At 40.6% G+C, this 21,894-nt stretch overlaps 1 non-coding gene across 1 annotated transcript; it reads left to right on the forward strand.

The window, feature by feature from the left end:
- The first annotated feature begins 1,017 nt into the window (after window positions 1-1,017).
- LOC130938239 (small nucleolar RNA R71) lies at window positions 1,018-1,125 on the forward strand. Its single transcript, XR_009069412.1, has one exon. It is a non-coding gene; the product is annotated as a small nucleolar RNA R71 (small nucleolar RNA).
- The last annotated feature ends 20,769 nt before the right edge of the window (window positions 1,126-21,894 follow it).

Below are 21,894 nucleotides of genomic sequence, written 5' to 3' on the forward strand. Positions count from 1 at the left end.
CTTGTCATTTAGCTTCATGATTGCTCCAAGGTATTTAGCAACTTGCTCTTCAGTGACATACTCATCCTCTTCAGAGGAAGAATACTCATCAGAGCTCATGAATGGCAGAAGTAAGTCCAATGGAATCTCTATGGTCTCATTTTGAGCCTCAGATTCCCATTGGTCCTCATTGAGGAACTCAGAGGAGATTGGTACACGCCCACTGAGGTCTTCCTCAGTGGCGTCCTCCTCCTCTCTTTCCTCTCCATATTCGGCCATGTCTATGGCTTTGCACTCTCCTTTTGGATTTTCTTCTGTATTACTTGGGAGAGTGCTAGGAGGGAGTTCAGTAACTTTCTTGCTCAGCTGACCCACTTGTCCTTCCAAATTTCTAATGGAGGACCTTGTTTCATTCATGAAACTTTGAGTGGTCTTTATTAGATCAGAGACCATTGTTGCTAAGTCAGAAGTGTTCTGCTTAGAACTCTCTGTCTGTTGCTGAGAAGATGATGGAAAAGGCTTGCTATTGCTAAACCTGTTTCTTCCACCATTATTGTTATTGAAACCTTGTTGAGGTCTCTCTTGATTCTTCCATGAGAGATTTGGGTGATTTCTCCATGAAGAATTATAGGTGTTTCCATAGGGTTCTCCTAGGTAATTCACCTCTTCCATGGAAGGGTTCTCAGGATCATAAGCTTCTTCCTCAGATGAAGCTTCCTTAGTACTGCTTGGTGCATTTTGCATTCCAGACAGACTTTGAGAGATCAAATTGACTTGTTGAGTCAATATCTTGTTCTGAGCCAAAATGGCGTTCAGAGTGTCAATCTCAAGAACTCCTTTCTTCTGACTAGTCCCATTGTTCACAGGATTCCTTTCAGAAGTGTACATGAATTGGTTATTTGCAACCATCTCAATTAATTCTTGAGCCTCTGTAGGCGTCTTCTTCAGATGAAGAGATCCTCCAGCAGAGCTATCCAAAGACATCTTGGATAGTTCAGAGAGACCATCATAGAAAATACTTATGATGCTCCATTCAGAAAGCATGTCTGAAGGACATCTTCTGATTAATTGTTTGTATCTTTCCCAAGCTTCATAGAGGGATTCTCCATCCTTCTGTCTGAAGGTTTGGACTTCCACTCTAAGCTTACTCCATCTTTGTGGTGGAAAGAACTTTGCCAAGAAGGCATTGACTAGCTTTTCCCAAGAGTCCAGGCTTTCTTTAGGTTGAGAATCCAACCATATTCTAGCTCTGTCTCTTACAGCAAAAGGGAATAGCATCAATCTATAGACCTCAGGGTTAACCCCATTAGTCTTGACTGTGTCACAGATTTGCAAGAATTCAGCTAAGAACTGATGAGGATCTTCCATTGGAAGTCCATGGAACTTGCAATTCTGTTGCATTAGAGAAACTAATTGAGGCTTAAGCTCAAAGTTGTTTGCTCCAATGGCAGGGATAGAGATGCTTCTCCCATAGAAATCAGGAGTAGGTGCAGTGAAGTCACCCAGCACCTTCCTTGCATTGTTGGCATTGTTGTTGTTTTCGGCTGCCATGTGTTCTTCTTCTTTGAAGAATTCGGTCAGGTCCCCTAAAGAGAGTTGTGCTTTGGCTTCTCTTAGCTTTCGCTTCAAGGTCCTCTCAGGTTCAGGGTCAGCTTCAACAAGAATGCCTTTGTCTCTGCTCCTGCTCATATGAAAGAGAAGAGAACAAGAGAAATGTGGAATCCTCTATGTCACAGTATAGAGATTCCTTGAAATGTCAGAGGAAAAGAGAAATAGAAAGAAGAAGGAGAAGAAGAATTCGAACTTTAATTAGATAAGGTTCGAATTGTGCATTTAGAAGGAGTGGTACTCCATAAATAGAAGGATGTGGGAAGGAGGGAAGAGAATTTTCGAAAATTCATTTAAAAGATTTTGAAAACATTTTGAAAATTTGATTGATAATTTTCGAAAATTAAAAGTGAAAAAGAAATCAAGTGTTTTTTGAAAAAGATTTTGAAATTAGAAATTAAAAAGATTTGATTGAAAACTATTTTGAAAAAGATGTGGTTAAAAAGATTTAATTGAAAAGTTATGGTTTTAAAAAGATGTGATTGAAAAGATATGATTTGAAAACAATTTGAAAAGATATGATTTGAAAACAATTTGAAAAGATATGATTTTTTAAAAAAAATATTAATGACTTGCCTAACAAGAAAAGATATGATTCAAACATAAAACCTTTCTTAATAGAAAAGGCAAAAAATGTTCAATCAAATCATTAATTGTTGGTAAGTATCTTTGAAAAAGGAAAGAATTTGATTTTGAAAACATTTGATTGAAAAGATATGATTTGAAAAAGATTTGGTTTTAAAAAACTTTGAAAACTTGAAAAAAAATTGATTTTGAAAACAAAATCTTCCTCCTAGCACCATCCTGGCGTTAAACGCCCAGAATGGTATACATTCTGGCGTTTAACGCCCAAAATGCTACCTTTTTGGGCGTTAAACGCCCAACCAGGTGCCCTGGCTGGCGTTTAAACGCCAGTCTGCCTTCTTCACTGGGCATTTTTGAATGCTCAGCTTTTTCTGTATAATTCCTCTGCAGTATGTTCTGAATCTTCAATTCTTTGTATCATTGACTTGAAAAGACACAAATTAAAAATATTTTTGGATTTTTTTTTAATAATCAAAATGCAAAAGGAATCAATTAACAATGCATGCAAGACACCAAACTTAGTAGTTTGTATACTACTGACACTAACAATATGAGAATGCATATGAGACACACAAAATGCTTCAAGTCAATAGAATTCAAAGATTAGAACACAAAAATCATCAAGAATTACTTGAGGATCCTTAAGACACATGAATGAATGCATGCAATTGACACCAAACTTAAGATGAGACACTAGACTTAAGCATGAAACATCAAATATTTTTTTGGTTTTTATGATTTTGTAAATTTTTTTGTGTTTTTCGAAAATTAAGTGGGAAAAGGTATCAAAATTCTTAATGAGAATTCCAGGAATCAGTGCAATGCTAGTCTAAGACTCCGGTCCAGGAATTAGACATGGCTTCACAGCCAGCCAAGCTTTCAAAGAAAGCTTCGGTCCAAAACACTAGACATGACCAAAGGTCAGCCAAATCTTAGCAGATCACTGCTCCAAGAGCAAAATTGATGAGAATCAACAAGCTCTTGTGGTGATAAGTTGAAACCTCGGTCCAATCAGATTAGACATGGCTTCTCAGCCAGCCAGATTTCAACAAATCATCATGAAACTCTAGAATTCATCTTCAAGAATTTCGAAAAAAAATAAATACCTAATCTAAGCAACAAGATGAACCGTTAGTTGTCCAAACTAGAACAATCCCAGGCATTGTTACCAAAAGCTTACTCAAAACTTAAACAATCCCCAGCAATGGCGCCAAAAACTTGATGCTGTTGCCGGATTTTGGCACTGATGTCACCGGACCAAAAGCTTGCTCAAAACTTGAACAATCCCCGGCAACGGCGCCAAAAACTTGGTGCGCGAAATTGTGAACAATACTTTTCACAACTCTCATAATCCCTGGTCATGAACTCCAAAAACTTGGTGGTTCAATTCCATGGCATTACACAACTTCGCACAACTAACCAGCAAGTGCACTGGGTCGTCCAAGTAATACCTTACGTGAGTAAGGGTCGATCCCACGGAGATTGGTGGTATGAAGCAAGCTATGGTCACCTTGTAAATCTCAGTCAGGCAGACTCAAATGTATAACGGTGATGAACGAAAATAACATAAAAGATAAAGATAGGGATACTTATGTATATCATTGGTGTAAGAGCTTCAGACAAGTGTATGAAGATGCCTTCCCTTCCGTCTCTCTGCTTTCCTAATGTCTTCATCCAATCCTTTCTTACTCCTTTCCATGGCAAGCTCGTGTAGAGTTTCACTGTTGTCAGCAGCTACCTCCCATCCGCGCAGTGAAAGCTAATGCACACACTCTGTCACAGTGCTGCCAATCACCGGTTTGGTTCCCTCCCCTACCGGAATAGAATCACTCTTTTGCGTCTGTCACTAACGCCCAGTAGGTTACAGGTTTGAAGCACGTCACAGTCATTCAATCATTGAATCCTACTCAGAATACCACAGACAAGGTTAGACCTTCCGGATTCTCTTGAATGCTGCCATCAGGTCCTGCCTATACCACGAAGACTCTGACCTCACGGAATGGTTGGCTCATTTGTCAGGCGAGCACTCGGTTGTCAGGCGATCAACCATGCATCGTGCAATCAGTAATCCAAGAGATATTCACTAAGCCTCAGATGCTTGTAGAACAAGAATGGTTGTCAGTCACCTTGTTCATGGGTGAGAATGGTGATGGGCGTCAATCATCACCTTCATCATGTTGAAGAACAAGTGATATCTTGGACAAAGAACAAGCGGAATTGAATGGAAGAACAATAGTAATTGCATTAATACTCGAGGTACAGCAGAGCTCCACACCTTAATCTATGGTGTGTAGAAACTCCACCGTTGAAAATACATAAGAACAAGGTCTAGGCATGGCCGTGAGGCCAGCCTCCCAATGATCTAAGATAGCATAAAACTCAAAGATAGCTACCAAGATAGCTACCAAGATGTCCCTAATACAATAGTAAAAGGTCCTACTTATAGAAAACTAGTACATAGATGAGTAAATGACATAAAAATCCACTTCCGGGCCCACTTGGTGTGTGCTTGGGCTGAGCAATGAAGCTTTTTCGTGTAGAGACTCTCCTTGGAGTTAAACGCCAGCTTTAGTGCCAGTTTGGGCGTTTAACTCCCAATTAGGTGCCAGTTCCGGCGTTTAACGCTGGAATTTCTTGAGGTGACTTTGAACGCCGGTTTGGGCCATCAAATCTTGGGCAAAGTATGGACTATTATATATTGCTGGAAAGCCCAGGATGTCTACTTTCCAACGCCGTTGAGAGAGCGCCAATTGGGCTTCTGTAGCTCCAGAAAATCCACTTCGAGTTCAGGGAGGTCAGAATCCAACAGCATCTGCAGTTCTTTTGAGTCTCTGGATCAGATTTTTGCTCAGGTCCCTCAATTTCAGCCAGAAAATACTTGAAATCACAGAAAAACACACAAACTCATAGTGAAGTCCAGAAAAGTGAATTTTAACTAAAAACTAATAAAAATATACTAAAAACTAACTAGATCATACTAAAAATATACTAAAAACAATGCCAAAAAGTATACAAATTATCCGCTCATCAGAAGCCATCGTCTATCCTACTCAGAAGACCTTTCTTGAAGACCTCGAAGTTCAAATTAGATGCTTTCGCAGGCACATACTCTTTTGAAATAGACGGTCGAGTAGTAAGCTTCAATCTGAATGGAGTTATGAAACACCCTCCAGAAGACCGTTCTATCTTCCAGTGTGACATCATAGATGAAACCGTAGCTGAAGTTCACCAGGAAGAGTTTGAAGATAAGTACATAGGACAAGGTCCAAGTGTGGGGAATTCCGAGGACAATGCAGGTACTCTACCACTGCCACCAGTTCTAGATAATCCAGAGCCAGACCATGAACAGAAGTTAGAATTGACACCCCTCCCTCCACACCTCAAATATGCTTACCTCGAGGACAAGCAGAAGTTTCTAGTTATCATTGCACGAGACCTCACTTCTTCGCAGGAAGAGCAGTTACTTAGTGTGCTGAGGAAGCACAAGAAAGCAATTGGGTGGAGTTTAACAAACATAGTAGGCATCAACCCTCAAGTTTGTGAGCACAGGATATTTTTAGAAGAAGGAGCAAGACCTGTTTGTCAATCCCAAAGAAGATTGAAACCCACTATTTTAGAGGTTGTCAAGAAGGAAGTGACCAGACTATTAGAGGCAGCTATTATCTACCCCATCTCAGACAGTGAATGAGTGAGCCTAGTACAAGTGGTGCCCAAGAAGTCTGGAGTCACTACAGTGAAGAATGAGCATGGAGAGCTTATAGCAACCAGAGTACAGAATGCCTGGAGGGTCTGCATTGATTACAGGCGTCTCAACCAATCTACTCGTAAGGATCACTACTCTCTTCCATTCATTGATCAAATGCTGGATCGCCTGTCAGGTAAATCACATTATTGCTTTTTAGATGGTTACACAGGCTATTTCCAGATTCATTAGCTCATGAGGATCAGGAAAAGACTACCTTTACCTGTCCCTTTGGGACTTATGCTTACAAGAGAATGCCCTTTGTCCTGTGCAATGCACCAGCTACTTTTCAAAGGTGCATGATGAGTCTTTTCTCTGATCTTATTGAGGACTGTATGGAGGTTTTTATGGATGATTTTAGCGTTTATGGTGATTCTTTTAATCTTTGCTTGGATAGTTTATATAGAGTATTAGATAGATGTGTCAGTACAAACCTTGTATTGAATTTTAAAAAATGTCATTTTATGGTTAAACAAGGAATCGTACTGGGACATGTTGTATCTAATACTGGCATTTCTGTAGATCCAGCAAAGGTGGATGTTATTTCTCCTTACCCCTCTTCTGTGAGGGAAGTCTGTTCGTTCCTTGGACATGCAGGTTTCTACCGAATATTCATTAAGGACTTTAGTAAAGTAGCACTTCCCCTATCCAGACTACTATAGAAGGATATTGAATTCGAGTTCAATGAGGATTGCAAACAAGCGTTTGATAAGCTGAAAACCGCCCTGACTCAAGCTCCAATTGTGAGAGGACCAGACTGGAGCCAGCCACTCGAAATCATGTGCAATGCTTTCAACCATGCAGTAGGAGCAGCACTGGCTCAGCGTGAAGGTAAGGACCCTTTTGTTATTGCTTATACGTCTAAAACTTTAGACGCCGCTCAGTCTAACTACACTACTACTGAAAAAGAGCTTCTTGCTATTATTTTTGCTCTGGATAAATTCTGAGCCTATTTACTTGGTACTAAGGTAGTAGTGTATTCAGACCATGCAGCTCTAAAGTATCTATTAGCTAAAAAGGAATCCAAACCAAGGCTTATACGTTGGATACTTCTACTACAAGAATTTGATTTAGAAATAAAGGACAGGAGAGGTAACCAGAATCTAGTGGCAGACCACTTGAGTCGCCTTGAACACATTAAGGATGACTCCACTCCTATAGCTAATAATTTTCCATTTGATAACCTACAAGCAGTATCTGAGGTAACCCCTTGGTATACACCTGTATCTAATTATCTAGTTAGCCGCACTTTTCCTCGACACTTTACTAAGCACCAAAGCGACAAGCTGAAAAGCGAGTCTAAATATTATATATGGGATGACCCATATTTATGGAGATGTGGCGATGACCAGGTAATTAGAAGGTGTGTGCCTCAATCAGAATTCCAGTCCATTTTAGAGGCCTGTCACTCAACTGAGAGTGGAGGACATTTTGGCCCTCAAAGAACAGCTAGAAAAATCTTAGACTGTGGATTCTAGTGGCCCACCCTTTTTAAAGACGCTGCTGAATTTTGTAAATCTTGTCCCCCATGCCAAAGGTTTGGTAATATATCCCAGAGGGATGAAATGCCTCAACAAACTATGCTTTTCTGTGAAATTTTTTATGTTTGGGGCATTGACTTCATGGGTCCATTTCCAAATTCTAATGGCCACCTCTATATATTGTTAGCTGTAGACTATGTTTCTAAATGGGTGGAAGCAATTCCTACCCGTACTGATGATGCTAACACTGTTGTTTCCTTTGTTAGAAACCACATTATTTTTCGCTTTGGATCACCACGAGCAATCGTGAGCGATCAAGGCACCCATTTTTGTAACAGGAGACTAACAGGATTACTGAAGAAGCATGGGATCATTCATAAAATAGCAATAGCCTACCATCCTCAGACTAATGGACAAGTCGAGGTGTCTAACCGATAGATCAAGCACATTTTACAGAAGATAGTCAAACCTCATAGAAGAGACTAGAGCACCAGACTACAAGATGCACTCTGGGCATACAGAACAGCATACAAGACACCCATTGGGATGAGTCCTTTCCGCTTAGTCTATGGAAAGGCTTGTCACCTTCCAGTTGAGGTGGAGCACAAAGCTTTTTGGGCAGTAAAGGAATGCAACATGGGATTTGAGAAAGCCGGAGCTGAAAGGAAGTTGCAACTGCAAGAATTGGAGAGCCTTCGCCTAGAAGCTTATGAGAACTCAAGACTGTACAAGGAGAAAATGAAGGCTGTACATGATCAACACATCAAGAGAAAGGAGTTCCAACCTGGGGATTTGGTCCTTCTTTACAACTCTAGACTGAGGCTCATACCAGGCAAACTGCGATCAAGGTGGGAAGGTCCATATAGAGTCGAGAAGGCTGAACCGTACGGAGTTTTCCATCTAAGTCACCCTTCAAGCTCTGAACTCATCAAGGTTAATGGAAATCGTTTGAAGCTCTACCATGGTGAGAAGGCGACGAAAAACAAGGAGTTAGACATCTTCCTCCTGGAAGATCCACTCGCAACTGAAAAATGAGCTACTGAAGCGTCCAACTTAAGGACGTTAAAGCAAAGTGCTAGGTGGGAGACAACCCACCATGGTATGATCGTTCCTTTTCTTCTCCTTCTCTTTCCTCATCTATAACTCTTCTCCATACTACTGCCTCTATCTTGTACCTCATCTGCATACTGCATTTTCATAAAAAAAATAAAAAAAATTCTTCACGCGACGCGACCGCACCATTGACGCGTCCGCGTCGCAGGTGGATCCGAGAATATAAGAAAGTGAATAGAGAGTCACGCGAGAGCGTGGCTGGAGGCGTGCCTTTAGCATAAATCATCACACGCGACCGCGTCGCTGACGCATCCGCGTCAAGTGCAAAAATTAGCCTCCCATGCATCCGCGTCACTCACACGGCCGCGTGCCCTGGAATTCGACATAAAATGGGTGCACGACCGAAAGTTGTGCTAGAGTGGTGATGGATCGGTGCTGAACGCACAAATTCTTCCCACGCGGACGCATGGCTTACGCGTCCGCATCATATCCTTCTAATGGCCACTCACGCGATCGCGTGACGCACGCGATCGCGTCACCCAACATTTGGCAAAATTAAAATTTGAACAAAGAGTTGTGCGAGCGCGAGGCTGCCCTCGCGCCAGTAGCATAACATGTGTCACGCATCCGCGTCGATTTACTTAATGCGCATTCGCGTGAACGCATCCCTCACGCGTCCGTGTCGCTTGCGCCGCACAACTTATCTTAATTTGCCACATATCTTATCTTTCTCTTCCCCCAATCCTACTTTTTCTTTTCCCTCCCTTTCTTTCTTTCCCCCCTTCTTCCTTCTTCCCTCATTCTCAATTTCTACTTTCTCTCTCTCTTCCCACCATTATCAAGGTTTTTCTTTTCTTCTTCCCTCCTCACTTTTCTATTCTTCTTCTTTATTTATGTTTTTTTCTTCCTTTCTCTTTCTTTTTACTTTCATTGCATATGTTTTCTTTTTCTTTCCTTTTTATTGGTGTTGGAAATTTATTTGGTCATTGTGGATTGTTTCATAATTGTTTGGCAATTATATTTTTAAAGGGGTTGCTTGCATGTTCAATTTATTATTTTCATTGGATTATTTATCATGCATGCTATATGTTTGTGAAAAAGCCCATGTGGCATTATGCACTTTTCTACATTATCCTATTCTACTATTTAATGCATGCTTTTCACAAATTTCCTTTACTATTTTATTAATTGAATTTAATTGCCAATACAAATGTGATAGTTTGTTACGAAGTGATGCTTGATCTATGCTACTCATGCCCTTGCCGGCATGCCAATAATCATTTTGCATCTACTTACCCTATCAAGCACTTGTTCTATTCCCTTTATTGATCTTTTCACATGTTGTCATGACCATGTGCTTATTTCATTCATCTTTACCGTGCACTGATTATCACTCACTCAATCCCCTTCCTTGCTTTATCTCTTTGGATTTAACTTACTTTCTCTTCCCTTTTTCAGAATGGCCACTAAGAAAGGCAAAGAGAAAGCTACCCCTAAACCCACCGCAAGGAAAGGAACGAAGAGAACATTAGTGGCAGAGCCTTCTTCAACTGCAGTCAAACCCTCAACAAAAAGAATTAAAAGGATTATCAAGGTTGATGAAAAGGAGAGACCCTTCCCAGCAAAGGACACTGCACGATTTCCAAATCGCTATTGTGAGCAGATGTTCCCTATTCTAGCAGCTCGAAATTACAACAATGAACACCTTCTTATCCTTCCGCCTCGTATTGCTGAATTTGTTGGGCCACAAATTGCACAAAGACATTGGGGATTCTTACAGAGACAGCCACGACAGGTTAATCTTTCTTGGGTTGTTGAGTTCTACTCCAACTTCCACCTGCCGACTCTGCAGTCAGTTTATTTACGCCAGAAGCAAGTCCCCATTACAGAAGAGGCCATTCAGTAAGCCTTAGATCTCCCCCCTACTCCAGAAGGATTGAACGCTTTTCAGAAAGCTGCCATCAAACGCCAGGCATACACCTTTGATTGGGACGCTATTCTCAGAGTTATCGCTCAACCTGGCAGCAAATGGATCTTCGGATACCATCGTTCCCATCCTAAGGGAATCTCGGCTTCCGCGCTTACCTTAGAGGCTCACGTATGGGCACAGATTATGTCCCATTACGTCTTTCTGAGTACTCATGAGTCCTCCTTCACGGCAGACATGGCCGTTCTACTATGGTGCATCCTCACAGACCAGCCTCTTAATTTACCAAGACATACCCGGAATGCTATGGAACACGTGCAGATCGTAGGCAACCTAACTTTCCCCGCCTTGGTCTCTGATCTTATCTCAGCAGCCGGAGTATCCTACAGAGCTGGAGACACCAAAGCCATTCTTCCACGGGATGATCAGTATGTCCCTAGCGGGAGATATCTCAGGCCACAACTTGCCACTACCAGCCAGTCCACAGAGGATGCTGCAGCTCCTCCACCATCTACTAGTCAGCTGCTGCACCAAATACTGAAGTGATTGGACCAACAAGAAAAGAAAGCAAAGCTCCGAGAGCGCCGCAACCACCGCCGTTTCAAACACCTCAAGGAGCTACTTACAGGAAATCACAGACCCAATGACGATCCAGGCACTCCGGACTCCACTTCTTTCACCAGCACAGGGAGCCACAACGGTCCCGACTGTGGAGACACTGCCACCAGCCCACCACTGTTTCTAACAAATGGCACCGAGGACGGTGCAAATCCTTAAGTGTGGGGAGCTCGGTCAGTACCTGACTTCCGGAGGTAATTTTTCTTCCCTAAACACCAATAAATTAGGATATTTAGTTAGTTTTTCTTTCTTTTGTAGAATAGGATAAATTACATAGTAATAGATTAGTTGCATGCATGTTCTACTTGATTGAAAAGACAATAAGTTTCTTCTAAAACTCTATCTTTGGAACAAAATTTCACTAATTTTAATTAAAACTCTTATGTTAAATTTGCTTGAAGTTGTATTTGGATCATGAATTTTAAAGCTAAAGAACACATAACCTGTGAGAATTGAGCTTTTATGCATGGTTACATTATTTAACCATATTTGTTTTATTCTTGTGTGTTTACTTCTCTATGACTGTAACCTATATTTTGTTCCATCTTATATGTCTAATGTTTAATATATTTATATACTGCATATGATTGAGGCCATTAATTGTTTAGCTCACTTATCCAAATTAAGCCTACCCTTTCAATTACTTTTGTTAGCCACTTTGAGCCTTTAAATCCCATTTGTTCTATAATCTACCACATTACTAGCCTTAAGCGGAAAAACAATTATATACCCCAATTTGAATCTTTGATTAGCTTGAGATAGAATTGTGTGCAAATTAAGTATGGAAAATTGTGGGAACAAAGGATATTAAGGGGATATGTCATGATAATATAATGGGAATTTGGACACCTACTCATGTGAAACTATAAGAATAAAAAAAAAATCTATGTGCATTGGTAAGCTATGTTGATTTTGAAAAAAAAAATTTCAATAAAAAAATAAATAATAAGGGGACAAAATTGCCCCAATTTTGAGTTAAGAATTCAAAGGTCAATGCATGTATAATAGAATCAAAATAAACAGTTGATACATGAGTATGGAATGTGAAAGAGAATCCTGGGTAGCTAGGTACGAACTCCATAGTTATACAAAATATATAGGTTATGTTAGAGTTTGAGTTAATTAAAGATTCAATTTATAAGCTCACTTAACCATATATGTATCCTTACCCTTACCTTGGCCCCATTACAACCCTGAAAAGACCTCATGATGTTGCATTGGTATATTAAATGTTGTTGATTGGTTAGGAGAAGAACAAAATTTAGGGAGCATGATTAGAGAAGGATAGAGTGATTACCCTATATACTGGAGAGATTAGAAGATACATACATCATCAGTGAGGGTTCAATGCTTAAAATTTTATGTTCCCTGCTTTCATGAGCTACCTTCTTGCATTTTTATCTGTTCTTATTGTATGAGAATTGAATTAGTGGAGCTTGATTTGTAATTATTTTGAAGAGCTTATTTATTCTTGATCAAGTGGGCAAGAATCATATAGTTGCATTCACATGTATAGGTTGCATTGCATGAGTTTTACATGTTCCTACTCATTTATTTTATCTCCTTCAACTAAGCATGAGGACATTGATAAACCACTATTTCATGGTTTATCTTGTGCTCAATTGAGTGGATTTTATCAACTCTTTACCCACTTATTCATACTATTTGCATGGTTTTACATTTGCCTTCCTAATTATGTGCTTTGATTGAAAATGTGCTTCTTTGGCCTTAAGTTCCCTATATTTAATCCTCTCTTATTACCATTAGATGTCTTGATATGTGTGTTAAGTGATTTCAGAGACTACAGGGCAGGAATGGTTTAGAGGATAAAAAGGAAGCATGCAAAAGTGGAAGGTATACAAGAAGTTGGAGAAATCGCTAAGCTGTCCAGCCTGACCTCTTTGCACTCAAACAGCTATAAATTTAGCTATAGAGGTCCAAACGACGCGGTTTTAGTTGCGTTGGAAAGCTAACATCTGGGGCTTCGATTTGATATATAATATACCATAGTTGCCCTAACGCTAGGTGACGCGAACGCGTGATCTACACGGACGCATCTTATCTGTGAACTTTAATCCGCGCGGCCGCGTGGGCGACGCCTCCGCGTCACTTGGCCGCGACCTGTACGGACCAGAAAGCGCTGGAAGTGACTTCTGGGCTATTTCTGACCCAGTTTTCGGCTCAGAGAACACAGATTAGAGGCTATAAAGTGGGGGAATGCATCCATTCGTGATCTTGCTTTCATAATTCACTTTTCATGTTTTAGATGTAGTTTTTAGAGAGAGAGGTTCTCTCCTCTCTCTTAGGATTTAGGTAGAGTTTTCAGAAATTAGGATTTAAGACTTCTCTTAGTTTTAGGAGTGACTCTCGATCCCAGGTTCAATGTTCTTTGTATTTATTTATTTTCAATGTTCCATGTTTGGATTGATTTTCTTATTTAAATATAATTTGAGGTATTTTTAGATCTATGATTTGTGTCTTTTATTTATATAAATAATTTGGATTTTTCTGTTACCCTTTTAGCTTTGGTTGAGTAATTGGTGATACTTGAGCTGTCAAATAAAGCAGTGGTTGAAATTGGGAGTTGCTAATTAATTTGAGTTCCAATAACTCTAGCCTTTCCAAAGGAAAGACTAGGACTTTTGGTATCAAATTAATTAGTCCACTTGACCTTCCTTTGTTTAGTAAAGGTTAACTAAGTGGGATTAAAATCCAATTCTCATCACAATTGATAAGGATAGGATTTCCAGTTATTATACCTTGCCAAGATTTTATTTTACAATTATTTATTTATTTTTATTGCTTTGAAAATATACCTGTGCCCATTGCCCAAATTCCAAAAACCCCAATTTTACCTTTTTCATAGCCAATAATAAGAACATACCTCCCTGTAATTCCTTGAGAAGACGACCCGAGGTTTAAATACTCGGTTATCAATTTTAAAGGGGTTTGTTACTTGTGACAACCAAAACGTTTGTATGAAAGGACTTTTGTTGGTTTAGAAGCTATACTTGCAACGGGAATTTATTCTGAATTCTAGACCACGCAAAAGTTCTCTCATCAAAATGGTGTCGTTGCCGGGGAATTGCAAACGTGTGCCTTATTATTGGTTTTTGTAAATATTTTTCTTTTACTTGTTTATTTGTTTCTCCTTTTTCCCCCTTATTACTGATAACTACTATGAATTCTCACCCCTCTCGCTTTGAGTTTAGTTCTAACTTTGTTGAAGGAAATAGAAATCACAGCAGGAATATGCATCAAGGTCAGACCAATCAAGGATGGATGGAGTCAAGAGGGTCTAATCAACCCTTTAGGCAACAACACCCTCACAGATATCATGGACAACGACCATTCTACAATGCATACCCAGCTGAAAGATATGGTGGACAACCTTGTAACTACCAACAAGCCCCACCCCCTGCCTATAGACCATCCTCTCAACATAACCTCGAACCACCACACTCACAAGCTTCTTTTCACCATTCGCCACCATACGATCCTTATCCGCCCCAACACCAATCCAATTACTCCCAAGAACCACCACTCCCCCATACACCATACCCATATCCATCAAAGCCAGAATCACAGGTTCGCCTTGAAGAATCAATGAAACAATTTACTGCAACCCTTCATCAACTGGAGCAAGCAATAGTGGAGGAGTTAAAGCAATTATCTTCCAAACGTTCAGCCCCTCAACAGACCCCCATGGCTTTATGTGGAAAAAACAATGAAGAACGCAGTACAAAGAAAATGCTAGAAGCTCCAGTGAACAGCATAGAGCATAACTTCGTACTAGAACAAGTAGAGGAAGCTGTCATTGCAGAAGAAGAAGAGTTGGTTGAAGATTCAGGAGATGCCGAACCGCCACTTGAATCCAGAGTTGTGGAGAACTCCGTCAAGGATGTTACAATTGACGCTGAGGAGGATTTTGCACCACCTCCACTGCAAATATCTTATGAAGAACTGGATGGAATAACCCAGGACACAGGCTTCCTTGATGATGATGATCACGAGTCCTGTTCTCTTAGTGACAAACTTGCATCCGCAAGTGAATTCTTTGAGACAGAAGAATCTTCCCCGAGTGAATATGAAGATGATGCTAAGGTAGATTTTTCTCAACCTCCAATATATGACTTGAGCGATGATGAGGGAGAAATTGAAGACTCTGATCAAGATATGGTTGAAATGGAAGAATTCACAGAAGACTATACGGGAGTAGAACTTACAGAACCACTGGAAACACCTATCCCAAGGCCATTACCGCCCAACACAAACTACAAGTGGGTAACACCTTTGCCTTTTATCTTTACTTTTCCACTTGAATATGGTTTACTTGAAACAGATGGCCAGCTTAGAGCTCTTTGCGGCTGATGAGCGGATAATTTGTATGCTTTTTGGCATTGTTTTTAGTATGTTTTTAGTATCTTTTAGTTAGTTTTTAGTATATTTTTATTAGTTTTTAATTAAAATTCACTTTTCTGGACTTTACTATGGGTTTGTGTGTTTTTCTGTGATTTCAGGTATTTTCTGACTGAAATTGAGGGTCCTGAGCAAAAATCTGATCCAGAGACTGGAAAAGGACTGCAGATGCTGTTGGATTCTGACCTCCCTGCACTCAAAGTGGATTTTCTGGAGCTACAGAAGCCCAATTGGCGCGCTCTTAACGGCATTGGAAAGTAGACATCCTGGGCTTTCCAGAAATATATAATAGTTCATACTTTGTCCAAGATTTGATGGCCCAAACCCGCGTAGCAATCCGGCCTCAGAAATTCCAGCGTTAAACGCCGGAACTGGAATAAAAGTTGGAGTTAAACGCCCAAACTGGCATGAGAACTGGCGTTTAACTCCAGAAAAGGTCTCTACACGAATTTCCTTCATTGCTCAGCCCAAGCACACACCAAGTGGGCCAGGAAGTGGATTTTTCTGTCATTTACTCATTTCTGTAAACCTTAGGATACTAGTTTACTACTTATAGGACCTTTTTACATTGTAATCAGTACCTTATGACCCCATAATATTTTGTACACGTTCTTTTACAGTATGAGTCTCTAAACCCCATGGTTGGGGGTGAGGAGCTCTGCTGTGTCTTGATGGATTAATGCAATTACTACTGTTTCTTATTCAATCATGCTTGCTTCCATTCTAAGATAACACTTGTTCTTAATCCGGATGAATGTGATGATCCGTGACAATCATCATCATTCTCAACCATGAACACGTGCCTGACAACCACCTCTGTTCTATCTTAGATTGAGTAGTTATCTCTTGGGTTCTTTAATTGGAATCTTCGTGGTATAGGCAGGACCTGATGGCAGCATTCAAGAGAATCCGGAAGGTCTAAACCGTGTCTGTGGTATTCTGAGTAGGATTCAATGATTGAATGACTGTGACGTGCTTCAAACCTGTAACCTACTGGGCGTTAGTGACAGACGCAAAAGAGTTATTCTATTCCGGTAGGGGAGGGAACCAAACCGGTGATTGGCAGCACTGTGACAGAGTGTGTGCATTAGCTTTCACTGCGCGGATGGGAGGTAGCTGCTGACAACAGTGAGACCCTACACGAGCTTGCCATGGAAGGAGACATGCGTGTTTGATGAAGAAGATAGTAGGAAAGCAGAGATTCGGAAGATGGAGCATCTCCAAACCTCAACCCATTCTCCATTACTGCAGTACAAGTAACCATTACATGTTCTTTTGCTTCTTACAATCAATCCTGATAATTTCTGATATCCTGACTAAGATTTACAAGATAACCATAGCTTGCTTCAAGCCGACAATCTCCGTGGGATCGACCCTTGCTCACGCAAGGTATTACTTGGACGACCCAGTGCACTTGCTGGTTAGTTGTGCGGGATTGCAAAAGTGTTATTGCAATTTCGTGCACCAAGTTTTTGGCGCCGTTGCCGGGGATTGTTCGAGTTTGGACAACTAACGGTCTATTTTGTTGCTTAGATTAGGACTGTTTTCTTTTTGTTGGTTTAGAGTCTTTTAGTTGAGTCTAGTTCATATTCTAAGTTTGGTGTCAATTGCATGCTTTTGTTTTTCTTTTTGATTTTCGATTTTTGCATGTTCTTAGTCTCTTTTGATTCATAAAAATTTTAAGTTTGGTGTCTTTTTGTGTTTTTCTCTTTCCTTTTTTTTAAAAATCAAATCTTTTTCATAAAAACTTTTCAATCACATCTTCTTAATTGCTGTTTTCAAAATCTTTTTAATTAACTAATTGATTCAGTTCTCAATTTGCTTTGATCTTATTTTCTTTCTAATTTTCGAAATCTTATTTTATTTTCCTTTTGATTTTCGAATTTTTATTTTAAATTTCCTTTTTGTTTTTATTTTTATTCTTCGGTTATTTCAAAAAAAAAAAAACAAACAAAATTTATCTCTTTGCAATTATTATCATTTCCCTTTTGTCCATTATGGACTTAAGTGGAATTAACCAGTCCAGAAGGACTCTGGGGTCCTATGCCAACCCCAGTACAGCTGCATATGGGAGTAGCATCTGTGTACCTCCCATCAAAGCAAGCAGCTTTGAGCTAAACCCTCAACTCATTATCATAGTGCAGCAAAATTGCCAGTATTCCGGTCTTCCAGAGGAAGAACCTACTGAGTTTCTGGCACAGTTCTTACAAATTGCTGACACAATACATGATAAAGAGGTAGATCAGGATGTCTACAGACTGTTACTGTTTCCATTTGCTGTAAAAGATCAAGCAAAAAGGTGGTTGAATAACCAACCTACAGCAAGCATAAAGACATGGAAACAGTTATCAGAAAAATTCCTGAATCATTTTTACCCTCCAAAAAGGATGACACAGCTAAGGCTGGACATCCAAGGCTTTAAACAAGAGGATAATGAATCCCTTTATAATGCCTGGGAGAGGTATAGAGGTATGCTAAGAAAATGCCCCTCTGAAATGTTTTCAGAGTGGGTACAGTTAGACATCTTCTACTATGGGCTTACAGAAAAAGCTCAGATGTCTTTAGACCACTCAGCTGGTGGATCTATACACATGAGAAAGACAATTGAAGAAGCTCAAGAGCTTATAGACATTGTTGCTAGAAACCAATACTTATATTCTAGCAAGGAATTCGTTCCACAAGAAGAGGTCATGGCAGTAGTCAATGATCCTGATCCTTAAGAACAGATGAATGAACTTAATCAACAATTGCTCCTGATGACAGAACAGTTAGCAGAATTTAAATAAATGCTCCATGATACTAAGGTTGCTAACAAGAGCATAGAACTGCAGTTGAATCAAGCAAAACAGCAAATATCTAAACAAATAACAGAAGAATGTCAAGCAGTTCAACTGAGGAGTGGGAAAACACTGAATGCCACTGCTCAAAAGAGCAAGAAGTCAATTAAGGAACAGTTGACAGAGGATGACCAAGCCACTGTTCAAAATCCCTCTGAGGACAGTAAGAGCCCAGAGAGGAATATTATTGGCGTTCAAACGCCAGAAAGGGAAGGAAAGTTGGCGTTAAACGCCCATTCCTTGCCCAATACTGGCGTTCAAACGCCAGAACAGGGAGGAAAGCTGGCGTTAAACGCCCATTCCCTGCCCAGTTCTGGCGTTCAAACGCCAGAAAAGGGGGAGAAGTTGGCGTTTAACGCCCAAACTTCATCCACTCCTGGCGTTCAAACGCCCAAGGAGAATCAGGCACCTGAGAGTTCTGATGATTATCCCCCTAACAAGGCCTCTTCAACCATTTCTATAAGGAATAAACCTGCAGCATCTAAGGTTGAAGAATATCAAGCCAAGATGCCTTATCCTCAGAAACTCCGCAAAGTGGAACAGGATAAACAATTTGCCCGCTTTGCAGACTATTTAAGGACTCTTGAAATAAAGATTCCTTTTGCAGAGGCACTTGAGCAAATACCTTCTTATGCTAAGTTCATGAAAGAGATCTTAAGTCATAAGAAGGATTGGAGAGAAACTGAAAAAGTGTTTCTCACTGAAGAATGCAGTGCAGTCATTCTAAAAAGCTTACCAGAAAAGCTTCAAGATCCTGGAAGCTTTCTGATACCATGCACATTGGAAGGCACTTACACCAAGGTAGCCTTATGTGATCTTGGAGCAAGTATTAATTTAATACCTGCATCCACTATCAGAAAGCTTGGGTTGATTGGAGAGGTCAAACCAACCAGGATATGCCTCCAACTTGCTGATGGTTCCATTAAACACCCATCAGGCATAATAGAGGACATGATTGTCAAGGTTGGGCCATTTGCCTTTCCAACTGACTTTGTGGTGCTGGAAATGGAGGAGCACAAAAGTGCAACTCTCATTCTAGGAAGACCTTTCCTAGCAACTGGACGAACTCTCATTGATGTACATAAAGGGGAAGTAACCCTGAGAGTCAATGAGGATGAGTTCAAGTTGAATGCTGTGAAAGCTATGCAGCATCCAGACACACCAGAAGACTGCATGGACGTTGACATTATTGATTCTCTGGTAGAAGAGATCAATATGGCTGAAAGCCTAGAATCAGAGCTTGAGGACATCTTCAAAGATGCTCAACCTGATCAAGAAGAGCTAAAGGAAGTAAAGGAATTTTCGAAAATTCCTCAGGAGGAGGATAAGCCTCCCAAGCCTGAACTCAAACCATTACCATCATCCTTGAAATATGCATTTCTGGGAGAGGGTGACACTTTTCCAGTGATTATAAGCTCTGCTTTAAATTCACAGGAAGAGGAAGCACTGATTCAAGTGCTAAGGACACACAAGACAGCTCTTGGGTGGTCCATAAGTGATCTTAAGGGCATTAGCCCAGCTAGATGCATGCACAAGATCCTGTTGGAGGATAATGCCAAACCAGTGGTTCAACCACAAAGGAGGCTAAATCCTGCCATGAAGGAGGTGGTGCAGAAAGAGGTCACTAAATTACTAGAGGCTGGGATCATTTATCCTATTTCTGATAGCCCCTGGGTGAGCCCTGTCCAAGTTGTTCCCAAAAAGGGAGGCATGACAGTGGTTCATAATGAAAAAAATGAACTGGTTCCCACAAGGACAGTCACAGGGTGGCGCATGTGTATTGACTACAGAAGGCTCAATACAGCCACCAGAAAGGATCATTTTCCTTTACCATTCATAGACCAAATGCTAGAAAGACTAGCTGGCCATGATTATTACTGCTTTTTGGATGGCTATTCAGGCTACAACCAAATTGCAGTAGACCCTCAGGACCAAGAGAAAACAGCATTCACCTGCCCTTCAGGCGTGTTTGCCTATAGGAGAATGCCTTTTGGTCTGTGCAATGCACCTGCAACCTTCCAAAGGTGCATGCTCTCTATCTTCTCAGATATGGTAGAGAAATTTCTGGAAGTCTTCATGGATGACTTCTCAGTATATGGAGACTCATTTAGCTCCTGTCTTAACCACCTATCACTTGTCCTGAAAAGATGCCAAGAGACTAACCTGGTTTTAAACTGGGAGAAATGTCACTTTATGGTGACTGAAGGAATTGTCCTTGGGCACAAAATTTCAAGCAGGGGGATAGAGGTGGATAAGGCAAAGGTGGAGGTAATTGAAAAATTACCACCACCTGCCAATGTTAAGGCAATCAGAAGCTTTCTGGGACATGCAGGATTTTACAGAAGGTTTATCAAGGATTTTTCGAAAATTGCCAAACCTCTGAGTAATCTGCTAGCTGCTGACACTCCATTTATCTTTGATAATGAGTGTCTGCAGGCGTTTGAGACCCTGAAAGCTAAGTTGGTCACAGCACCAGTTATCTCTGCACCAGATTGGGCATTACCATTTGAATTAATGTGTGATGCCAGTGATCATGCCATTGGTGCAGTGTTGGGACAGAGGCATAACAAACTTCTGCATGTCATTTATTATGCTAGCCGTGTTCTAAATGATGCACAGAAGAATTACACAACCACAGAAAAAGAGTTACTTGCAGTGGTCTATGCCATTGACAAGTTTAGATCCTACTTAGTGGGATCAAAGGTGATTGTGTACACTGACCATGCTGCTCTTAAATACTTACTCACAAAGCAGGATTCAAAACCCAGGCTTATCAGATGGGTGTTGCTTCTGCAAGAGTTTGATATAGAAATAAGAGACAGAAAAGGGACAGAGAACCAAGTAGCTGATCATCTGTCCAGAATAGAACCAGTAGCTGGGGCGTCCCTCCCTTCTACTGAAATCTCTGAGACTTTCCCAGATGAGCAACTCTTTGCCATTCAGGAAGCTCCATGGTTTGCAGATATTGCAAACTATAAAGCTGTGAGGTTCATACCCAAAGAGTACAATTATGTGCAGAGAAAGAAACTAATTTCAGATGCCAAGTACTACCTTTGGGATGAACCATATCTCTTTAAGAGATGTGCTGACGGAGTGATCCGCAGGTGTGTACCCAGAGAAGAAGCACGAAGGATCCTATGGCACTGCCATGGATCACAGTTTGGAGGACATTTTGGAAGTGAGCGAACAGCCACTAAAGTTCTCCAGTGCGGCTTCTACTGGCCTACTCTCTATAAAGATTCCCGAGAGTTTGTGCGTAACTGTGACAGTTGCCAAAGAGCTGGTAACCTGCCTCACGGATATGCCATGCCTCAACAAGGAATATTAGAGATAGAATTGTTTGATGTATGGGGAATTGATTTCATGGGGCCATTCCCACCATCATACTCAAACACTTACATTCTGGTGGCAGTGGATTATGTATCTAAATGGGTAGAAGCAATTGCTACACCCACTAATGATACCAAGACTGTGCTGAAATTCCTCCAGAAAAACATTTTCAGCAGGTTTGGCGTCCCCAGAGTGCTAATCAGTGATGGGGGCACTCATTTCTGCAATAAACAGCTATACTCTGCTATGGTTAGATATGGAATCAGCCATAAAGTGGCAACTCCGTATCATCCACAGACAAATGGGCAAGCTGAA

This window comes from Arachis stenosperma, chromosome 6 (genome assembly GCF_014773155.1).
Source record: "Arachis stenosperma cultivar V10309 chromosome 6, arast.V10309.gnm1.PFL2, whole genome shotgun sequence".
Classification (NCBI taxonomy): domain Eukaryota; kingdom Viridiplantae; phylum Streptophyta; class Magnoliopsida; order Fabales; family Fabaceae; genus Arachis; species Arachis stenosperma.